Consider the following 24,330-nt stretch of genomic DNA (forward strand, 5'->3'; position numbering starts at 1 on the left):
CAAGAAGGCAAAGAGGGGAAAGAAAATAAGATAGGGAAAAAAACCATCCCTTGTGGGTAAAACAAAAGCAGTTTTAATATAAGCAAAGCGAAGCAAAGTCCGCGCGTGGAAGCAAAAAAAAGAAAACAGATTTATTCTCTACTTCCCATGAACAGGCGATGTCGGGCCTTCTCAGGAAGCAGGGCTGCAATACGCGTAGGGGTTGCCTCGGAGTACCAAGGGTGACCCCACCCCCTTCCTCCTTTCTCCCACCTTTATACTGAGCAGACGTCAGATGGTCTGGAATATCCCTTTGGTCAGTTCGGGTCAGCTGTCCTGGTTGTGTCCCCTCCCAAGATCTTGCCCACCCCGTCCCACTGTTGGGGGGGGAAATGTCAGAAAGAGCCTTGGTGCTGTGTGAGCACCACTCAGCAGTAGCCACACCACCAGTGTGCTATCAACACCCTGCCAGCTCCCAACATAAAACACAGCACCATGAGGGCTGCTACAGGGGAAAACCAATTCCAGCTCAGCCACACCCAGTACACAGGCAGATCATGAATCGCGGCTTGGCGAGCACATCTGCCAAGTCCCTCAGCACCCTTGGGTGTAACCCATCCGGTCCCACAGACTTGTGTGCATCCAAGTGGTGTAGCAGGTCTCTGACCACCTCCTCTTCAACTGTGCTGACCTCAATCTGCTTCCCCTCCCCATCTCCCAGCTCATGAGGTTGGGTGTCCAGGGAACAGCCAGTTCCACTGCTAAAGACTGAGGCAAAGTAGGTGTTGAGCACCTCAGCCTTTTCCTCATCCTTAGTTACCATGTTTCCCTCTGCATCCAGTAAACGAGGGAGATTTTCCCTAATCCTCCTTTTGCTGTTAACGAATTTATAGGAACATTTTTTATTATACTTAACAGCTGCAGCCAAGTTGAGCTCTAGCTGCACTTTGGCTCTCCTAATATTCTCCCTGCATAACTTCACTACATCTTTATAGTCTTCATGAGAGACCTGGCCCCTCTTCCAAAGGTCTTTGCTTCTCCTTTTGTTCTTGAGATCCAGCCAAAGGTCCCTGTTTAGCCAGGCCGGTCTCCTTCCCCACCTGCTTGCTTTCCGGCACACGGGAACAGCCTGCTCCTGTGCCTTTAAGACTTCGCTCTTGAAGTATGTCCAGCCTTCCTGGACTCCCATATCCTTCAAGGCAGCCTCCCAAGGGATTTTGTTAATCAGCCTTTTGAACAGGTTGAAGTTAGCCCTCCGGAAGTCTAAGGTGGCAGTTTTACTAACTTCTCTCTTTGTTTCTCGAAGGATTGAAAATTCAATCATCTCATGATCACTGGACCCTAGATGGCCTCTAACCTTTACTGCCCCCACAAGCTCTTCCCTGTTCACAAGAAGCAGGTCCAGGAGGGCATCTCCCCTGGTCGGCTCACTCACCAGCTGTGTGAGGAAGTTATCCTCCACACATTTCAGGAACCTCCTGCATTGTCCCCTCTCTGCTGTGCTGTGATCCCAGCAGATATCTGGGAGGTTAAAGTCCCCCACAAGAACAACGGCAAGTGACCGCAAGATTTCTCCCAACTGTTTCTAGAAAGCTTCATCCCCCTCACTGCTTTGGTTGGGGGGTCTATAGCAGGCTCCCACAGCAAGTTCTGCTTTATTGGCCCTTAACCTAATCCAAACACTCTCAACCCCGTTATCACTGTACTTGATTTCTGAGCTCTCACATCATTCTCTTACATATAGGGCCACTCCACCACCTCTCCTTCCCTGTCTGTCCCTCCTGAAGAGCTTGTAGCCATCGATTGCAGCACTCCAGTCGTGTGAGGCATCCCACCATGTTTCTGTTATGGCTACTATGTCATAGTTCTCATTCTGCATCATGGCCTCAAGCTCCCCCTGTTTGTTGCTCATTAGTATAGATGCACTTGAGATGAGCTAATGAATCCAACACCTTGTGACTGTGGGCCCCATTCCCTACCAGACCCTTCTCAGGTGCTTCCACAGTCCCTAAACATCTTTCCCTTCTCCCAACTGAAGTGGCAGAGGGAGACCCCTCACCAGTCCACCATCCTTCAAGCTTTGGCACGCTTCCATTGAGCTTGTTCCTAACAGGCCCAGTTATCTCCCCATCCCCCCTCATATCTAGTTTAAAGCCCTGTCAATAAGCCCTGCCAACTCCTGCCCCAGAGTCCTTTTCCCCTTGTGGGACAGCTCCATCCCACCTGTCTCATTTGTCACCAGCAGACCAGGTGCCTTATAAACCTCGCCATGACTTGCCAGGTCACTGAGAAAGTTTGGTCAGATGATCTGTGGATTTCCTGTCCCACTCCAGGCACTGTTGCTCAGATGCAGGGCTGCTTGGCAGGTACCTCCAAACAGCCCTGATCATTTCCGTTGCTTGGCTTTTTCTTTTCTTTTTCCTACTCACAATGTCTCTCCTTGACCATCCTTGTACCCTCCCATGCAAATAGCCCATCTCTATTTACCCTTTCCTCTCTGGTCCTGGTTTGGCTTCCTTTGTACTTTCATGTGGTGTTTCTGAGCTTCTCACCATGGGAATGTGTCGCAGTAGAGACGGACACGACAAACATCAGATTGTGTAAAAATGACCAAAATGGCTACAAAAACTCCTTTATTGTTCTAACAAGCCTTTTCATAACCTTCTTCAAAGTAGGTGTTCATACAGGGTTGGTTTACCTTAGTAACTAACAGTTCATGATTGGGTGTTAGTTTCTCGCCTGAATCGCCAGGACAGTTCTTCTTATCTTAGTTCTCTAATCTTGTTTCCATGGCACTTCTCGGGACTTTCTGGCCTCTCATGGATACACTGGAATCTCGTCAAGGTTAAACTCTTCTTCAGTTAGACTAGAGGTAGACCCGCTGCCTCCCCTGACAATTCCCCCTTTTTATCTTTGTGCTAGAAATATTGCGAGAGCAGTCTTCTGCAGGGCCCTTTGCAGAAGACTGACAAGACAGGGCAACATTAAAAGCATGGTCACAATTATCAAGATCACTACCCCCACAGTTTTGACCAGAGATATCAACCATCCAGAAAGTCCCCAACCTTTAAACATCCTTGTTAACCAATCTAATCCATCATCTTCTGTTAAACGTTTGACACCATCTTTTAGCTGCTGTATGCTTTTGAAAATAGATTCTGAGTGGTCAGACAAATTCATGCAACACATTCCATCAAAATCTTCACATCCATGTCCTTGCGCTAAAAGCAAAAAGTCAATAGCAGCTCTGTTCTGTAAAGTAGCATGTCTAACACTATCAGCATCAGTTAAAAGGCCACTTAAAGCTAAAAAGGTAACATTAGTTTGTTTGCTAAGCCAACATCCCAACTTATTTAAAGTTCTTAGGGCATTCGCAATGCCAACTACTGGTGCCAATATGGAGGCTGCTATGATCTGGCCTGGATTCCAGAATTCAATGTTATCTTGACAAGAACTGCTGAACTGATGAACAGTCCTTTGAACTCGCTTATGTTTTCGAGTCATATTCAGAATCATTGACACATTTGGTGTTAATAACGTGAGGCGTCCGAGGCTACACGGGCCTCCATTCAGTTTAGATGGAACGCCTCCCCAGGCACGATCTCCACAGATTAAAAACACACCAGGAGGTAACACAAGAGGAATGTCAGAAGACCGTGAGATGTTAGTCGAGGTATAATTGCACCAAGCGGTTGGGTTATGATAAGCAGCATTAGTTGCATTCACATTTTGCCCTCTCCGTGCGGAAGTATTATAAGAGTAATTAAAAAACACACAAGTGTCCATTATGACAGAGCCTAGCAACTCTAGTTCTTGGGGTTCTTGCATAACTTGTGGAAGGTGACTATATACACCATCCCAATTATCTGTACAATTTTTTGGAGAGTTGCAAAGAGAGAAAAGCTGAAGGGTTTGTGGGATTGGCCATGTGTCTACTGGCAATCCCACCAAACATGTGGAGAATGGATTTGTTGCTGAGGAGAAGGGCTCCGAGGAGGAGGACAGCAGCGGGGGACCCTCCTGAAAGCATCAAAAACCCACGGCAAAACCGCAAGCCATGAAGGCAGAAGCCCAGGGAAGAGGAAGAGCCTCAAGTTGCCTCCCCCCTGAGCGGGAAGAGTGAGCTGCCGCTAACGAGGGTGGCGGTGAGTCAGAGTGGGCGGAGACTGGAGTGACGACACCCCACGCCCCTCACGTACAAGAGCAGCCCCCAGGGAGTGCAAGCGACCAGGAGCGCGGCGAACAGGGCGGGCAAACAGGGCGTGGCGCGTCAGAAGGGTGAGGCGCATCAGTTTGCGCAGCAGTTCGCTCAGGCAGGGCGAGCGGACAGGGCGCAGTCTATCTCCGGGCTCTATCTGAGCTAGTTCCTCTTATCATCCTCCACGAGTAGACTGAACCATGGTCTCCACTCAGGTCAAAACCACCACCAGAAAGAACGTGGCGACCCAGACGGAACTGCCATGCAAACATGCAGCGATCCAGGTCCCGGGCTGCAGGGAGTGTCTGAGACTGTCAGTCCTGTCGGATGGCACCAGTGATAACACCTGTGTGCGCTGTGATCAGCTGGATGAGCTGCTCAGCCTGGTGGCGGAACTCAAAGAAGAGGTCGAGAGATTAAGAAGTATTAGGGAGTGTGAAAGGGAACTTGATTGGTGGAGTAACACCTTAGCACCCCTAAAGCAACAGCAGCAAATGGAGGCTCCGAACGAGGTAGGTAACCCCTCAACCTCTTGCTACCAGGCAGGAGGAGGGGACCTAAGAGATGGGGGAGGCTGGAAACAGGTCCCTGCTCGGGGAGGCAGGAAAATCCTCTTCCGACCTCCCTCACCCCCCATGGTGTCCCTTCACAATAGATTCGGGACCCTGGAACTTTTGAGTGAGTAAGAGAAGGAGGAAGGAAATGAGACAAACAAGGAGGAAGACTAAGGTCCACCAAGGCCGGGTCACTCTAGACCAGGTATTAAAACCAGTTCTAAAAAGAACCCCAGAAGAGTCATTGTAGTGGGTGACTCCATTCTGAGGGGTACCAAAGGCCCTATATGCAGACCGGACCCACTTCATAGGGAAGTCTGCTGCATCCCTGGGGCCCGTGTCAAGGACCTCAAGGCAAAACTCCCCGCTCTAGTGAGACCCAAGGACTACTACCCTCTCCTGGTTTTTCAGGTAGGTAGTGATGACATTACTAGGAGTAGTCCCAAAGCAATGAAGAGAGATTTCAGGTCCTTGGGGAAAGTGATTAGGGGGTTGGGGGCACAAATTGTGTTCTCCTCCATCCCTTCAGTTGGGGGGATGGAAGAAAAAGAATACAGGAGAACTCAACAGATGAACTTGTGGCTCCAAGACTGGTGTTACCGTCAGGGATTTGGATTTTTCAATCATGGGTTGGTATACAGGGCATCAGACCTTTTGGCATTAGATGGGATGCACCTGTCCCAGAGGGGGAAGAGGATCTTGGGACAGGAGTTAGCTGGGCTCATTGACAGAGCTTTAAACTAAATTTGAAGGGGGAAGGGGGTAAAACATCAGCCCATCTGAAGTGCATGTATACCAATGCACACAGCATGGGTAACAAACAGGAGGAGCTTGAAACCATGATGAAACAGGAAAATTATCATGTCATGGCTATAACAGAAACATGGTGGGATGTCTCCCATGACTGGAGTGCACCTGTTGAGGGCTACAAGCTCTTTAGAAGGGACAGACAAGGAAGGAGAGGCGGTGGGGTGGCGCTGTATGTTAGGGACAGTTATGATTGCTTTGAGCACAAGTGTAGCAAAGACAGGGTAGAGTGTCTTTGAGTTAGAATCAGGGCGAAGGCCAACAGGGCAGATGTTGTAGTAGGAGTCTACTATAGGCCACCCACCCAGGACAGAGAGGTGGATGAAATATTCTATAGGTATTTAGGAGAAATTTCACAATCGCTTGCCCTTGTTCTTGTGGGAGACTTTAACTTCCCAGACATCTGCTGGAAATAGAGCACAGCAGAGCGAGACCAGTCCCGGAGATTCCTGGAATGTGTGGGAGACAACTTCCTGATGCAACTGGTGAGACAACCAACCAGAGAAGGTGCCTTGCTGGATCTCCTCTTTGTGAACAGAGAAGGACTGGTGGATGATGTGGTGGTCAGAGGACGACTAGGGCACAGCGATCATGAAATAATAGAGTTCTCTATTCTTAGAGAGGCCAGGAGAGTGCTAAGCAGAACTGACATCCTGGATTTCAAAAGGGCTGACTTTGTCTTGTTTAGGCACCTGCTTGAAAGGATCCCTTGGGAGACGATCCTGAAGGGTATAGGGGTCCAGGAAGGCTGGGCACTCTTTAAGAAGGAAGTGTTAATGGCTCAGGAGCAGGCAGTCCCCAGGTGCTGTAAGAGAAGCCGGTGACAGAGAAGACCACCCTGGCTGAACAGGGAGCTTTGGTTGCAACTCAGGGAGAAAAGGAGAGTTTACAGCCTTTGGAAGAAGGGACTAGCCACTCACAGTGATTACAAAGAGGTTGTGAGGCTATGCAGGGCAGAAATCAGGAGGTCTAAAGCCCAGCTGGAAATTACCCTGGCTTCAGCAATCAAGGATAACAAGAAAGGTTTCTATAAGTATGTCAGTAGCAAAAGAAAGACCAAAGAGAGTCTCCATCCCCTGCTGGATGCAGGAGGAAACATGGTAACAAGTGATGAGGAGAAGGCTGAGGTCCTTAATGCCTTCTTTGCCTCAGTCTTTAATAACAAGACTAGTTGTATTGAGGGAATCCAGCCTCCTCAGGCAGACGATAGAGACTGCGAGAACGACACCCCCGCAATCCAGGAGACAGTCAGTGACCTACTGCATCACGTAGACACACGCAAGTCTATGGAACCTGATGGGATACACCCGAGGGTGCTGAAGGAGCTGGCTGGGGTGCTTGCCAAGCCGCTTTCCATCATTTACCAGCAGTCCTGGCTGACTGGGGAGGTCCTGACAGATTGGAAACTGGCCAATGTGATGCCCATCTATAAGAAGGGTCGGAAGGATGATCCAGGAAATTACAGGCCTGTCAGCTTGACGTCGGTGCCCGGGAAGCTGATAGAGCAGCTCATCCAGAGTACCATCACACAACACATGCGGGACAACCAGATGATCAGGCCCAGTCAGCATGGGTTTATGAAAGGCAGGTCCTGCCTGACAAACCTGATCTCCTTCTAGCAGGGTGACCCGCTTATTGGATGAGGGGAAGGCTGTGGATGTAGTTTACCTTGACTTCAGTAAGGCCTTTGACACCATTTCCCACAGCATTCTCCTGGCAAAACTGGCTGCTCGAGGCTTGGATGATCGCACGCTTTGCTGGGTAAAAAACTGGTTGGATGGCCAGGCCCAAAGAGTTGTGGTGAATGGAGTTAAATCCAGTTGGAAGCCGGTCACGAGTGGTGTCCCCCAGGGCTCGGTTTTGGGGCCACTTCTGTTTAACATCTTTATTGATGATCTGGACAAGGGGATCGAGCGCACCCTCAGTAAGTTTGCAGACGACACCCAGTTGGGTGGGAGTGTTGATCTGCTTGAGGGTAGGGAGGCTCTGCAGAGAGATCCGGACAGGCTGGAGCGATGGGCTGAGGCCAACTGTATGAGCTTCAATAAGGCCAAATTCCGGGTGCTGCCCTTGGGCCACAACAACCCCCAGCAGCGCTACAGGCTTGGGGAGGAGTGGCTGGAGAGCTGCCAGTCAGAGAGGGACCTGGGGGTATTGATTGACAGCCGGCTGAACATGAGCCAGCAGTGTGCCCAGGTGGCCAAGAAGGCCAATGGCATCCTGGCTTGTATCAGCACTAGTGTGGCCAGCAGGGACAGTGAAGGGATCTTGCCCCTGTACTCTGCACTGGTGAGGCCGCACCTCGATTACTGTGTTCAGTTTTGGGGCCCTCACTACAAAAAGGACATTGAATGACTCGAGCGTGTCCAGAGAAGGGCAACAGAGCTGGTGAAGGGTCTGGAGCACATGTCGTATGAGGAGCAGCTGAGGGAACTGGGGTTGTTTAGTTTGGAGAAGAGGAGGCTGAGGGGGGAACTCATTGCCCTCTACAACTACCTGAAAGGAGGTTGCAGAGAGCTGGGGATGAGCCTCTTTAACCAAGTAATGAGTGATAAGACAAGAGGGAATGGCCTCAAGTTGCGCCAGGGAAGGTTCAGACTGGATATTAGGAAGTATTTCTTTACAGAACAGGTTGTTAGGCATTGGAATGGGCTGCCCAGGGAGGTGGTGCAGTTCCCATCCCTGAAGGTGTTTAAGAGTCGGGTTGACATAGCGCTGAGGGATATGCTGTAGTTGGAAACTACCAATGCTAGGTTAATGGTTGGACTAGATGATCTTCAAGGTCCTTTCCAACCTATATGATTCTGTGATTCTGTGATTCTGTGATTTTCCGGGTTCGCAGTAGAGAGGCACAAGGCTTCTTGATGTGTCATGTTTGCCAAAGTTACCCAGACATTCTGCTTGGGTTCTGGAATTACCCTTCCTTCACCCTGATGCAGGTTCCAGCACAGGCTGAACACACCGAGCAGGAACCCAGCGAGGGCCGGCATCCGTAGAGACACAAGCATAACCCCTGCCTCAGGTTAATAGCTCACATGGTCCACTCCACTGGCCAGTAATTAGATCTCTAACATGCACTTTGACGCCCTTTTGCAAATCCTGTTTTGAAAAAAGAAAAGAGAAATGCTGAAAAAGAGGAGGTAGAGAATTGTCCCCATAATGGCGAAAGTTAAGAACATAAACTGCTTTATCTAAACATGCCTGTGGTGGTTCCCCAATCATTCCCCCTTTTTGTTTTTGAAGCTGCCGCTTCAGCGTGCCATGTGCACGCTCAACAATTGCTTGTCCTGTCGGGGAATGGGGAATTCCTGTAACATGAGTAACACCCCACAAATTAAAAAATGTTTGAACTTTCTGTGAAACATATGCTGGGCCGTTGTCCATTTTAATTTGGCATGGCACCCCAAGCATAGAAAAAGCCTTTTGGAAATGTCGAATTACATCTTTTCCTGTTTCTCCATTATGTGCTGTTGCTACTAAGGCACGAGAATAAGTATCAATAGAAACATGAACATATTTCTGTCGGCCAAATTCATTCACATGAGTAACATCAGTTTGCCAAATCTGTAAAGCCTGCATACCTCTGGGGTTAGTACCAAAATACACTGGTGTGTGAGTTCCTTGGCAATCAGGGCAGGCAGCCACAATGGACCGAGCTTCAGTATGAGACAAGCTGAACTGCCATCGTAAAGCTCGATATCCTTGGTGCAAAAATTGATGTGATAATACAGCTTGTTGCTTTATGTTAGGAACAGTACTCAGAGTCATAGCAGAAACAAGAGCGTCCGCTCTGGCATTACCTTCTGTATAAAATCCTGGTAAAGTGGTATGACTGCGGATGTGCATGATAAAATAAGGTTCTGTCCGTAGTTGAATACTTTTCCAGAGTTCTAAAAGTACATCAAATAATAATTGATTGTCTGACATGGTCAAAACCACTTTGTCTAGTCTAGAAACTAAGTTAGCTACATACGCTGAGTCAGGTACAATATTTACAGGAGTAGAAAAAATAGAAAAAACAACAGCCATTGCACGCAGCTCTGCTACTTGTGGAGAACCATTTTGATATACTCCTTTGTTGTTCCAGTTGTTGTTTTCATACCATACTACTGCTGCTTTACCTGTTTTTCCTGAGCCATCTGTAAAAACAGTAAGGCCGTTCACTGGTTCTGGCTGGCTTAAATTTTTCTGACCAAATGGTACTTCTCGAGCAAATTTCAGCAGCGGGTGTGATGGCAGGTGATATGATAGCTGTCCCTGAAAGTCCGCCATGGCTTCTTGCAGCTCATAATTGTTCGCCAGACACCATTCAAAATACCAATTTTGAACAGGTAAAACAATCGCAGCTGGGTCACGCCCTGTTAGCTCTGTACATCGTTTTCTGGCTTTTATGATTACATCAGCAATAAGCTCAAACAGTCCAGGAGCAGCTTTTCGTGATCGGAATGACAGAAACATCCATTCCAAAATATGTAATGGGTCATCCCACTCAGAATTCCACTGCACTAAAGCACCAAATGGCACAGTTCTGTCAGTTAGTACAAAGAGTTGTACCAATTGAGACAGATCTATTCCAGAAACAAATTTCTCGTGTATAGATCGTTCCACCATGTGACTTACATTTAATGCTTCCTCAGTTAATATTCTGGGTTCTGTTGGATCATTGGAATTTTTTAATAATTGGTCAGTCCGATCAGGGATCCCATTAATTTCTGTACGTCATTAAGGGTTTTAACTTCAAGGTTAAGTTTCACAGGTTGAGGCATTACCTGCTTACCTGTAACTGTCATTCCTAGATATTTCCAGGGTTCTACCTTTTGGATCTTTTCAGGGGCAACAACCAATCCATATTGTTGTAATGAATCTCTGGTCAAATTCTCCATGTCATTCAACTGCTCCTTGTTGTTTGATGCTAACAGGATGTCATCCATGTAATGGTAACAATAACTGGTAGGGAATTTCTCCCTTACAGGTGACAAAGCTTGTGCCACAAACCATTGACAAATTGTTGGTGAATTTTTCATGCCCTGCGGCAGAACTCTCCATTGATATCTTTTTGCAGGTTCTGCATGATTGACAGAAGGCACAGAGAATGCAAATTTTTCTCTGTCTTGACAAGCTAATGGTATTGTAAAAAAACAATCCTTGAGATCCATGACAATGATTTCCCAGTCTTGAGGGATCATGGCAGGTGAAGTCATGCCTGGTTGCAGAGCCCCCATCGTGGCCATGACAGCATTGATCTGCCGCAGGTCATGCAAAAATCGCCATTTTCCTGATTTCTTTTTTATCACAAACACTGGAGTATTCCAGGGGCTCTGAGAGGGTTCAATGTGTCCAGCAGCTAGCTGTTCTGCCACCAATTCTTGCAGGGCCTTTAATTTCTCTGTTGGTAGGGGCCACTGATCCACCCACACAGGGCTATTCGTTAACCAGGTCAACACAAGCGTGGGTTGCCTAACACCCTGCAGCACAGTGGCCCCCGTTAAAAATCCGTAGTAATCTTCACCCCCCACTGTGACAAGCAATCTCTCCCCCATAGATTGAGGGGAGCTGCTGTCACATATGGTTTAACGACTGCTTGTTGGCCCTCAGGATTGGTGATCAGAATTGCCGTAGCTGCTGTTCTTGCTCGTGCGGAGCCTCCCAGCCCCACTACCCCTGTGTTCACATCCTCTGTTGGCCAGGTGGATGGCCACAGATAGTTAGAAACAATAGTCACATCGGCGCCCGTATCTAGGAGCCCCGCAAGCCTTACTGTAGTCGGTGAATGTCCATGATTTGACAGCGTGCACGTCATATGTGGTCGAGATGATGAGACAGTCTGAGACCAGCACACTTGAGGGGGTTCTGTAGAACCGAAGCCTCCATTGCCTCGCAGTCGCTGTTCTGCTTTTGGGACACAACTCAAAAAAGGAACAAGTTGAGCAAGACGAGTACCTTTTGGAATCGTAACAGGTGGATAAAGGGTCGAAACTAATGCACAAATTTGACCCGTAAAGTCAGCATCAATGACTCCCACATGCACGATTAATCCGTTTAAGGTGCTACTTGATCTTCCTATAAGTAACGCACTCAGTCCTCGTCCTATGGGACCCCTCGCCTCAAGAGGGACCTTAACAATGTCTTTTGTAACTATAGTTATTGTGTCGGCGGTGGATACATCCAACCCTGCTGAGCCAGTTGTTGCGGCTGATAGCTGCTCACAGAGGGGATTTGACCTGCTGTCTGGAGGGGATTTGATGTCCTCGCGCGCCCTCTCGCGCTCTTCTTGTGGTTTCCCTGTATCGGTTGCCCGTTAGCATGAAACTTGGAACGACATTGTTTCGCGAAATGTCCCAATTTCCCACATTTATTGCAATTAGTTCCTGGTGGGACAGTCATGGGCTGCTTGCCTGCCGACCTTCTGTTCGGGCAATTTACTTTCATATGACCGTCTTTACCACATCCAAAGCATTTTCCTGTATTTCGCATGTTCATGGCAGTAGCTAAAGCCGCCATTTTATGTTCCACTGTACCAACCTTTGAACATGCGGCCACCATGTCAGGAATAGAAGGATCTCCTGGTAAAGACTGTATTATCTTTTGGCAGTCCTCATTAGCATTATCCTTTGCTAGCTGTTTGCACAACATTTGTCTTAACGTTTCATCTTCTACCTGTTTCTCCAATGCAGCAGATATTTTTTCTACAAATTGCAAAAAGGGTTCTTCAGGACCTTGCCGGATAGCAATATACTTCTGTTTTGGAGCTGCCATTTCCATGGTTCGCTTTAATGCTGTAATCCCTATGTGTTGTGCCTGTTCAAGGACAATCGGAGGCCACGTAGCTTGCAGCTGAGGGTTACTAAATGGTCCCTCGCCAAGCAAGGCGTCTTCTCCGAGTCCTAACCTCGGATTGTCTTGTGGCAGTCGAGCATTATTTTGTGCAGCTGCTCATGCCATCTGCCTCCAAGTAGATTGAAACACTTGTAATTGTACTGGCTGAAACAGCACTTGTGCGAGATGTGTAACATCATATGGACACAACAAATCTGTGCTGATTATTCGAATAAGTTGCATCACCTCAGGAGAATTGATTCCAAATTTCTGTGCTTTATTCTGCAAATCCTGCACCACCTTCCAACTGATCGGATTGTGCTCATCATGCTCATTTGTGCCTGCAACAGCTTTATAAACAGGGAATGCACCATAAGCCTCTGCTGCTATATCTACAGGCTTTGGACATGCCGGGGTTGGAGAGTACGGGCTGAGGCGTTCAACCAGATGCCAGTTGCCAGCTTCAGCAGCATACTTTCTAACTCCCTCCCAAAATCGATCAGGGGACCTTGGAATTACAGTTACTGTGGATGGAGGGAGAGTCCATGGCTGGGCTTTCTTCACCATAGGTTTATCTGTGATATGTAGAGTTTGTAAAGCCGTGGTTAAAGCTTCTTCTCCCTCACTTTCATTTTCGCTCTCGCTCTCTGGTTCTGTGTTACCCGCCCTATTTTCCTCCTCGGGGGGGGGCTGATGGAATCACCCCTTCTGCTGCTGCGCCGCTAGGGGCTGCCGCTGCACCACTAGGTGGGGGGGGCTCCTCATCGCCCCGCAAAATATTTAATGGTGGAGGAGGAGGAGGTGGGCGAGGGCGCGATCTGCTTTTGCCCGTGAGGGGTTTCCTGCCTGCTATTCCTGAGGCTGAGGTATCCACTGCCTTTGTCCCTTTGCCACAGTCCTCCCCGTCATTGTCTTCAGGTCGAATGTCTGTTAGTTTCCCATCAGAGGCCTCACGCTCTATCTTCCATTCCTTTAAGGTTTCACTCAATAAGCGCCATGTGGTTGCCAACTCACATGCCTCTTTTTGTCCTTTAGAGACCTCATCCAATATTTTCAATCCTACTGCTTGCCATGCACTCACACTGAATGCAGTAACTGTTGTGGCTTCAAAGCCTTGCATCTTACTCCATAGCAAAATCTTTTTCAGGCTTTGTTCTGAGGTTTTAACCCCCTTTCTTTTTAATAGGGCTTTCCAGGTAGACAAAATTGTCTCCTCTTCCTTTGTTAATGACTGCCCCATAATTACAGTCCCGTTCCAGGTGGCTCACCTTTTTAGGTGTCGAAGTTCAGGTCCGGACCAGGCAGATTCCCTCTGCTCTCAGCTACACCGGGCTCCGTCTCCGCGGCTCTTCCTGCCGCCGTTATACTTCTCCTTTAAATGACCACTTCGCTCTAATCACGTCGCTCTAATCAATCACGTCGCTCTAATCAATCACGTCGGGGTCACCATTTGTCGCAGTTGAGACGGACACGACAAACATCAGATTGTGTGAAAGCGACCAAAATGGCTGCAAAAGCACCTTTATTGTTCTAACAAGCTTTTTTATAACCTTCTTCAAAGTAGGTGTTCATACAGGATTGGTTTACTTTAGTAACTAACAGTTCACGATTGGGTGATAGTTTCTCGCCTGAATCGTCAGGACAGTTCTTCTTATCTTAGTTCTCTAATCTTGTTTCCATGGCACTTCTCGGACTTTCTGGTCTCTCATGGATACACTGGAATCTCGTCAAGGTTAAATTCTTCTTCAGTTAGACTAGAGGCAGACCCGCTGCCTCCCCCGACAGGGTTGTGCTTCCACCCCTGGGGCAGTTGATTCCAGGTATATTGGACACCCCTCCACGTGAAAGCAAACTGTGGCCTGCACTCTTCTGCCAAAGGAATTGAAAAGAATGCATTGGAAATGTTGATTGTGGCGTACCACTTGGCTGCCTTTGACTCCAGTTCATATTGGAGCTCTAACATATCTGGTACAGCAGCACTCAGTGGTGGCGTCACTTCGTTCAGGCCATGATAGTCTACTGTTATACTCCACCCTCCGTCAGACTTTCGCACTGGCCATATTGGGCTATTAAAAGGCGAATGTGTCTTACTGATGACACCTTGGGTCTCCAGTTGACGGATCAGTTCTTGGATGGGAGCCAGAGAGTCTCGGTTTGTGCAATACTGCCGTCAGTGCACGGTCCTTGTAGCATTTGGCACCTGTTGTTCTTCAACTCGCAACAATCCTACAACAAAAGGATCTTCTGAGAGGCCAGGCAGATTAGACAACTGTTTGACCTTCTCTGTGTTCACACTGGCCACACCAAAAGCCCATCAGTATCCTTTTGGGTCTTTGAAATACCCCCTCTTGAGGTAGTCAATGCCCAAGATACAAGGGGCTTCTGGGCCAGTTACAATGGGATGTTTTTCCCACTTGTCCCCGGTCAAGCTAACCTCGGACTCCAGTACTGACAGTTCTTGACATGCCCCTGTCACTCCTGAGATCCAGATAGGTTCTGCCCCTCTATAACTTGATGGCATTAATGTACACTGTGCCCCGGTGTCGATTAAAGCCTGGTACTTCTGTGGATTTGATGTGCCAGGCCATCGAATCCACACTGTCCAATACACCCGATCATGCCCTTGCTCCTCCTGGCTGGAGGCAGGGGCCCTCTATTCCTATTCTTGGTCAGAGTATTCACTGTCTGACCCTTGCCGTGCCAGGCCGGAAACTCCTTCATCAGGGCCAAGGGAGGTGATCTCAGTCTTCCTGTATCTGGGAGATAGCTGATTACTTTCTTGCGGTTTCACACCAGCTACATTAACAACGTTCTTGGATGTCTTCTTCTTGGCAGGGGTCTTTCCTCACAATTCATGTACACGAGCTTCCAACTTGAAGGTGGGTTGACCATCCCACTTCCTCATGTCCTCCCCCTGGTCACGCAGGAAGAACCAAAGTTCGCCACGTGTCATACGCCTGGGTTTTCCTTTCCCTCTGACTGGGGTGGAAGAGAACTGATTTCTTGGGGTGCTCCTGACATCTAAGGCACTCGCCCGTAGAGATGAGGAGGTACCAAGACTCTCTTCAAAGTTCTGAAGCCAGGAAGAGACTGCCTCCACAGCTGGCGTACATCTTAGTCCTTCTCCCACATCCATTTCTGGATAGTACATCGCAGCCAAGCCGGCAGAATACGAGGATGGCGCACCTTTAATCACCTTCCTCCACATGGCCCGTGTGCACAGGACATCCTCTGGATTTTTAGGGGCTTCATCATTATCTGGATCACTATAGATGACTTCCAGCACTGCTAATTCTCTCAGGTACTGGACACCTTCATCTGCAGTAGCCCACTTCCCTGGGGAGTTGTCCGTAAGATCTTCCTTGAAAGGATATCTTGCTTTAACACTTGAAAGGAGCCGTCTCCACAGACTGCAAATTGCTGTTTCTTTTCCAATTCCCCTTTCAATTCCTCGATCTCTAGCAAGGGAACCCAGCTGTTGGGCTTCCTTACCTTCCAGCTGTTGAGCATCAGCCCCATTATCCCAGCATCGAAGCAGCCAGGCAGCAATCCGCTCACCCGGCTGGCGGCGATAGTCTTTCCGCAGATCTCGCAGTTCTGATGACGTCAGGGACCAGGTAGTTTCTGCCTCCTGTTTGAATTCTGTTATTCCCTCTTCTGACCCCTTTGCTGAAGGACCAGCTTCTTCCTCTTCTTTCTCCTCCCTTATTAATCGAGGGTATGGGCATGTTTTTCTCCTTGTCCACTGTTCCTTTTTTACTACTGGGGCAATCTCTGCTGTTGTTGTTATTGTTTGAGTTCCCGTTTCCACCACAGTCCTTTGAGAGCACTGAACTGCAGCTCGATAAGCACAGGCCAGGCCCCAGTACAGCGCTAGGAGTTGCTGATTTTCACTGGGATAGGCAAGGCACCCTTCTATCAGATGTTGTGTCAATTTTGCGGGGTTGCTTGACTGTTCAGGGGTAAGATCCCAGGCTACAGGAGGTGATAACCGTCCTAGGAATCTGCCCAAATCCTTCCACTCCCCCTGCCACCCAGGGACAGGCCGCCTCAGGGCACGTTTTGGTATTCTCTCACCCAAAATTTGCCTTCTCTTACACCAAAAACCTAACGTGCTCCACACAGCCCACAATAGGCGAACAGCATTAATGAACAGTATCAAAGAGCTAACATAAGGATTAATAAGCACTTCGGGAGCTTGCAGAATAAAACCACTCATGATGTTCCCAATTTCTTCCAGCATGTTCCCGAGCTTAGCAAAATAAAGATAAGCAGAGCAATAAACAAACCCGTGACCAGCACAAGAGCTTGTCGCTTAATAACTGCTGTAGCTATAGCACAATTAATATAAAACTGCCGTTGTCGTGCCCCACGTTGGGTGCCAAAAAAGACTGTGGTGGTTTGACCTTGGCTAAATGCCAGGTACCCACCAAGTCGCTCTATCACTTCCCCCCCTTCCCCTTTTTTCTCAACAGGGCAAAGAGGGGAAAGAAAATAAGATAGGAAAAAAAAACCCCAACCCTTGTGGATAAAACAAAAGCAGTTTAATATAAGCAAAGCAAAGCAAAGGTCCATGCGTGGAAGCAAAAAAAAAAAAAAACAGATTTATTCTCTACTTCCCATGAACAGGCGATGTCGGGCCTTCTCAGGAAGCAGGGCTCCAATACGCGTAGCGGTTGCCTCGGAGGACCAAGGGTGACCCCACCCCCTTCCTCCTTTCTCCCACCTTTATACTGAGCAGACGTCAGATGGTCTGGAATATCCCTTTGGTCAGTTCGGGTCAGCTGTCCTGGTTGTGTCCCCTCACAAGATCTTGCCCACCCCATCCCACTGTGGGGGGGGGAAATGTCAGAAAGAGCCTTGGTGCTGTGTGAGCACCACTCAGCAGTAGCCACACCACCAGTGTGCTATCAACACCCTGCCAGCTCCCAACATAAAACACAGCACCATGAGGGCTGCTACAGGGGAAAACCAATTCCAGCTCAGCCAGACCCAGTACCAATGGATGAAATCCTTATAGCAGCAGAAACACAGGAGATCATGGAAAACCCTCTTGGTTTAACCAAAGACTCACTATCTCAAATGGGGTTGCAAATAGCACCTGAAAAGGTACAGAGATCATCACCGTGGCAGTACCTGGGGTGGAGAATTTGTGAACAGACCATTGTCCTGCAACAAGTTAAACTTAAAACTGATGTTAAGACTTTAAATGATTTGCGGAAACTGTTGGGAGCCATAAATTGGATACGGCCGTTGTTGGGCCTAACTAATGATGATCTGCATAGCTTGTTTGATATTTTGCAAGGAATCCTTCACTGACATCACCCAGAGGACTTACAGAGAAAGCGAAACAAGATCTCCACCGTGTAGCTAACGCCATGTCAGAAACACGAGCATCGTGATGTGTGCCCGGCCATCTGTATCAACCGATATTATTTAACCCTCCAGGGCAGCCCTATGCTCTGCTGTTTCAGTAGGTTGAAACACTTAGTGACCCTCTTGTTATTGTTGAATGGATTTTTTTATTTTGTTTTTTGTTTTGTGACACCAAATGCACAAGACGGTCACTACTCATCCAGAAATGTTTGCCAAACTGATCATGAAAGGTAGGCAGTGCCTGCTATCACTTGCTGGTCAGCAACCTGTGTGTATCCTTGTTCCGGTTACTATGCACATGTTACATGGCTAATACAAATGTCTTTGGGCAAGCTCAGCTTTCACATGCATTTTTTCCACCAAAACGCCAGGCCAATACAAAACCAGTTTTCTTTATCAAGGCGTCAGGCTAAAGACATCATCGCCACTTGCCCTGAGTGCCAGAAGGACTCCCTCTCTTCAACAGCTAGTGTTGTCAACCCTCGGGGACTCACCTCAGAATTATGGCAATCTGATGTCACTCACTTTGCTGCATTTGGAACGTTAAAATATGTACCTGTGTCTGTTGATACCTTTTCTGGAGCAGTGTTTGCTTCCTGCCATACAGTGGGGAGTCAAGCATCTGACCGGCATTCCCCACTCACCGACCAGACAGGCCATTGTGGAGCGTATGCATGGCACGCTAAAGCATCTATTGCAACAACAAGAAGGGGAGATGGAGGGGATCAATCTACACCTCACGAAAGGCTAAATAAGGCATTATATGCCATGAACTTTTTAAACATTTCCCCTGTCTCACAGGTGCCACCAATATTGCGTCACTTCTCGTCACAGATACCAGACCAACAAGAAGTCCAGGGCAAGGCTCAAGTGTTAGCAAAAAACCTGGAGAGTGGTAACTGGGAAGGACCAGATCCTTTAATAACCTGGGGAAGAGGTTATGCTTGTGTCTCCACAGGTCACGGTCCCCGGTGGTTACCGGCAAGGTGCGTGCGACCATACCTGAAGTGTGAGAGGCAGCTTTTGGTGGACACTCAGGAGCCAGCTGTGGGTGCTGTGGATGCCCCTGTGCCGACAGTCTGTGGTCTCTTCGACTGATCATTTAAGCAGAATGGATGGGTAATGCTTGCTGCTGCAACGGGACAAAATACACTATCTCTGTCCTTAATTATCACACTACGGTGGCCAACTCTTTTAAGAGAAAATGAATAACAGTAATCGCAACTCCTTAATGACATATATAGGCTTGCTAGACACTAGTGAAAGATGTAGCTTAGGCAAAATGTAGTTATTAATAAGGATGAAATGCTATAAGAATGTGTGTATTCAACTTTCTTTGTTTAGCAATATTGAGAATTAAGAACTCAAGTGTTTAACCTTATTAGAAACTCCCTTGGTTTCCCCCCTGAGTGGTGGCCAGGCTCTGGGTGGAACCCAACAGGAGGATGAGATCAGATGTTTCTGCTCAAAGAAAATTGCCAGTTATTTTGGCCTGTTGATTTAGAGGCTGGACCTGCTTGCAGCGATGTTGGATGCCTCACCTACGGATGGACGCATCGCGTAGGATTTCCGGTTTGCGAGGAAGGGCACTCTAAATTCTCGCTGCATCCAGGGTTCCCCAGTGATTGCGCATCTGAATGTTAGTACCCCATTAAGTAAGTGTGCTATTCTGTATCTTCCTTATTTTGTAATACTTAGTCAAAGTCTGTCCTACTCTTTTCAACTAGTAACTGTAACTGCTGTTTTGTTTTTAGCCTTTTGTAGAATTGTTTTAGGTATACTGTGTTTTTTGAAGTTTTTCTAAACCTTAATTGATAAAGCTCTGAAACAAGTCTTGCACGTGCAGCTGTAAAACAAAGAAGGGGGAGATGTGGGAGGCATCGGCCTGTCAGCTCTGCACATCCCCTGAGAAACAGCAAGGGTTTTGATGAGAAACAGCCTTGGGAGAAAGATAAGAAACTGCTGAGCTGTGCCAAGGTGTCAGAGGAAAACAACGGAGAGCTGCAACACTGAGCTGTGGGAAAGTGCTGAGCTGTGAGAAGTTGCTACCGCGAGAACAGCGCGTGAACGAGAGGTGATTGGTCTGCACAGCGCGTGGTAGAGGGGTCTGATGCTGATAGGAGAAAAGGTTGAGAGCTGTCTAATTGCTGATTTGCTAATTATGAAGTAAGAGCTTTGGCGAGAGCATAAGTACATACTATTGGAAAAATAAACGGCTTTGCTTGTTATAACTCTCATAGAGTTGAGCAGGTCCGATATCCTCCCGCAAGAGTCGCGTAGTCTTGAAGCCAGCGGAGGCCGGGAAAGTTCTTAGGTCAGGCACAAACCCTGGAGCTCTGACGCCACGTTGGCCCGTTACCTGAGCACCATTCCAAGGAGCAGTTTTCCCTCACCCCGTGCCCTCCTTGTGCTTATTTGGGTCCCTGCCCCGGAACACGCCAGGAGCACGGGCACCACCGGCACTGGAGGTGAGACAGGAGCGATGCCCCGCCCACCGCTGCCAGCAGAAGTCCCGCCCCATCCCAGCCGCCTCAGGGGCCATTTGCCCAGCAAGTCCCTGACCTCCACTAGTCACGGGCTTTGTTGGGATTGGCTGCAAGGGCCGCTGCTCTCCCCACCCCACCCTTCTGGTTTACCCGAAGTACATCTGATGCAGAAGGCCCTTCCCTTACACACCCAGGGGCTGCCATTTTGTTCTGGCCGCCAACTGGGAGGGCTGCCATTTTATGGATGGCTGCTGCCATTTTATGGGAGTGAGCCACCTGGCTCTTAAAGATCGTACTGCTCTGTGATTGGCTGACGGCCATCGCTTGACAGCATCACCCCCACCATTCTCAGGGAATCCTATGACTGGTGGCAAGAGGAGCCTCTCCTCCCAGCGCACCCAGAGGCAAGTCAGCAAAGGAAGCCGCTGTCATTACGTACAGGGAGCCGCCGCTTTGGACAGTCTCATTCCCCACATGTTTTCATACTGCATTGTGATTGGGTGGCAGCCATGTTTTCACACCCTCATACCCATGTGTTCCTATGTAGCCCTGCGAATGGCTGCCTGCCTGCTTTGGACAAGGGAGTGCTCAGATATAAAAATATGTATATTTATTGATGATATACACATTTTTAGAAATCTATATATGACTGAGTGTACAAATAAGTATAAATATATTTTTATTTATTTATGGTTAGATACAGCATTTTAAATATATATACCTCTATACACGTATATATGTGTATACATTTATATATGTATGTAAACATTTATAAAGCCGGAGAAATTAAATCTATATAACAATTACCACATAGGTGTAGAATGGATAAAACCTACTTTCATAAGAGCTAAGGGAATGAACAAATAGAGTTGAAATGTGAACAGGCAGAAAAGTCAACAGCTGAGTGGAGGTCCCCTACTTTACCAGGCTGCAGAAGTCCAGACATATCTGGGCTGGGGGAACCTCAAGAAGGTGGGGAGGACACAGACAAGCTGGAACGTGCCCCAGTGCTATGGCCCCTCCCAGGACACCACTAAGGTCCCTCAGCACCATCCCTGTAACATCCAAAGATGACCCCAATCCTGCCAGCTGGACTGGAAGGCCCCCAGCAGCCCAGCCCTGCCGGACGGCCAGGCAGGGTAGACTGGGGCAGACTCTGAGCTCTTCTTGGTGCTGCAAGGCACAGGCAACACTGTCTGTGAACACGGAAAACCAGGACAAAATGCCAACATCAGAAGAATATGTGCGTGGGGACAATAGTGAAAAGACCCAGAGGGGATTCCAAAAAAGACCACGTGAACCAGAGGAACTCACCAGTTAGCCCATGAACCACAAACTGGATTTTGAGGTGCCAAACAGAGGGGTAGGGTGCTGGTGGGGAACTCCCTTTCCCCATGGCTGTGGGGGGTCTCACAGCTGCCTGTAAGACCACTGTGGGGTGCAGGCTGGTGCTACATAAATTTCCTTGTCTTTAGGTTGATAACCTGACTGAATGTTTCTAAAAGCTCTGGCTGACTGAGTGAGGGGAGGAGTCGGGCATGTGCTGGGAATTTCCAGGTCCGTCTGAGTAACACCAACCAAACCCATTCTGCTGTGTGTGTGCCATGTCAGGGATGGGGAAGGGGGTGGTGGTGGTGGATGTAAATGTATTGAATACGGTAGGAGCTGAGCAGGATGCACATGGTATGGAATAAGGGGTGGGGATTGCACTGGGTCTGGCTGGGATGGAGTTATTTTTTTTCTCAGCAGCCCCTATGGTGCTGTGCTTTGCCTTGGTGGCCAAAACAGCTTTGATAACACCCCAACATCATAGATGTTGCTGAGCAGTGCTTGCACAGCATCAAGGCCTTCTCTGTCTCTTCCTCTGTCCTGACAAGGAGAAAGCTGGGGGTGGCAGTAGGCTGGGAGGGGACCAAGCCAGGACAGCTGACCCCAAGTGACCAAATTGATACTCCATGCCATATGACATCATGATCAACAATAAAACTGGGGGAGTGGGGGGTGTTCTTCAAAGTATCCTTTGCTCAGAGTCTGGCCGGACATCAATCTCCTGCTCTGAGTAATTTCTGCTCTGTTTACTCGACTGTTTTTATCTCAACTCATATGACTTTTTTCCCTCACTTTTGTCCTTTGAGTTTCCTCCCCCATCCCACTCCTGGGGAGTGAGCAAGTGACTGGGTGGGGGCTGCCACACGGGGTTACCAACTACACGAGCACACAGCAACTAGGTTGGTATGTGCTTGTGAGGTCACTTGTGCCTTCTTATCTTGTAGGCGAGCAGATAACAAGTGGAGGGAAGCGTGGTGGTCAGGTCACTGGTGTCTGAGAGCTGATAGGCAAGAGGGAGACAAATGCATTGGATATGTACTTGTGATGTCAGAGAATCACAGAATCACAGAATCATCTCAGTTGGAAAAAACCTTGAAGATCATCCAGTCCAACCATTAACCTCACACTGACAGTTCCCAACTACACCATATCCTAAGCGCTATGTCAATGCAACTCTTAAACACCTGCAGGGATGGGGAATCCACCACTGCCCTGAGCAGCCCATTTCAACACCCAACAACCCCTTCGGGAAAGAAATCCTTCCTAAGAGCCAGTCTGACCCTGCCCTGGCACAGCTTGAGGACATTCCCTCTTGTCCTGGCACTTGTTCCTTGGTTCAAGAGACTCATCCCCCCTCTCTGCACCCTTCTTTCAGGGAGTTGTAGAGGGCCATGAGGTCTCCCCTCAGCCTCCTCTTCTCCACACTAAACCCCCCCAGTTCCCTCAGACGCTCCCCATCAGACCTGTGCTCCAGACCCTGCACCAGCTTCGTTGCCCTTCTCTGGACACGCTCAATTCATTCAATGGCCTTTTTGTAGTGAGGGGCCAAAAACTGAACACAGTAATCGAGGTGCGGCCTCACCAGTGCCGAGTACAGGGTTAAGATCCCTTCCCTGTCCCTGCTGGCCACACTATTTCTGATACAAGCCAGGATGCCACTGGCCTTCTTGGCCACCTGGGCACACTGCTGTCTCCTGTTCATCCAGCTATCAGTCAACACCCCCAGGTCCCTCTCTGACTGGCAGCTCTCCAGCCACACCTCCCCAAGCCTGTAGCGCTGCTGGGGGTTGTTGTGGCCAAAGTACAGAACCCATCATTTGGCCTTATTGAAACTCCTGCAGTTGGCCTTAGCCCAGCGATGCAGCCTGTCCAGATCTCTCTGCAGAGCCTCCCTACCCTTGTGCCAATCAACACTCCCGCCCAACTTGGTGTCACTCTTCGCTGAATAGCTGTTTAGCCAGGACCAGGTGCATGGCCTCTACAGGTGCATGTGAGGTCACCAGAGGCCGAATACGTCAACAGCAAGAATATGGCGAATGGGTGTATATGTACTTGTGAGGTCACTGGTGCCTGAGTAGCTGACAGGGCAGGAGCAGGCATCTGGCATTGTACTGGTTTTGGCTGGGGTAGAATTAACTTTGTATTTAGTGAAATAGTGAGCGAGGGACTGTGTGGGGCTGAGCTGCTGGCTGGGGTTAAACCACAACAAGTACGTGTAGGTTGTTTTGAGGTCACTGTTGCCTGAGTAGCTGAAAGGGTAGAAGCTGGCCCATAGTGTCTGTGCTGATGAGGTCACTCACGCCTGAGTAGCTCGTAGGCCCACGGCATGTGTAGGTGCTTATAATGTCCCTGCTGCCTGAGTAGCTGATAGGGTAGGAGCAGGCCCATAGTTTGTGTTGGTGGGTTTGAGGTCATTGGTGTCTGAACAGCCGATAGGCCAGCAGCAGGTCAATATCAGAGGTAGATGCTATGACATCACCTGTGGCTGAGTAGCAGATAGGGCAGGAGCATGCCCATGGCTGTGTGTGAGCTTATGATGTCACTGGTGCCTGAGCAGCTGATAGGGCAGGATCTGGCCCATAGCTTGAGTAGGTGCTTCTGATGTCACCTAATAATCTTTAGACCGTGTCCAAATATGGCTTTTTGGAAGAACCATTGCCAGAAGAAGTCCATACACCACACACACGTGTGACAGTGTGACTCATGCACACACAGCAGTGGCAGCAGGAGGGTGTGAGGTCACTGTCAGTGTAACTCATGAGCACACAGTGGTGGCCATAGGAGG

The sequence above is a fragment of the Strix uralensis genome, chromosome 36 (assembly GCF_047716275.1).
Source record: "Strix uralensis isolate ZFMK-TIS-50842 chromosome 36, bStrUra1, whole genome shotgun sequence".
Taxonomy (NCBI): Eukaryota; Metazoa; Chordata; class Aves; order Strigiformes; family Strigidae; genus Strix; species Strix uralensis.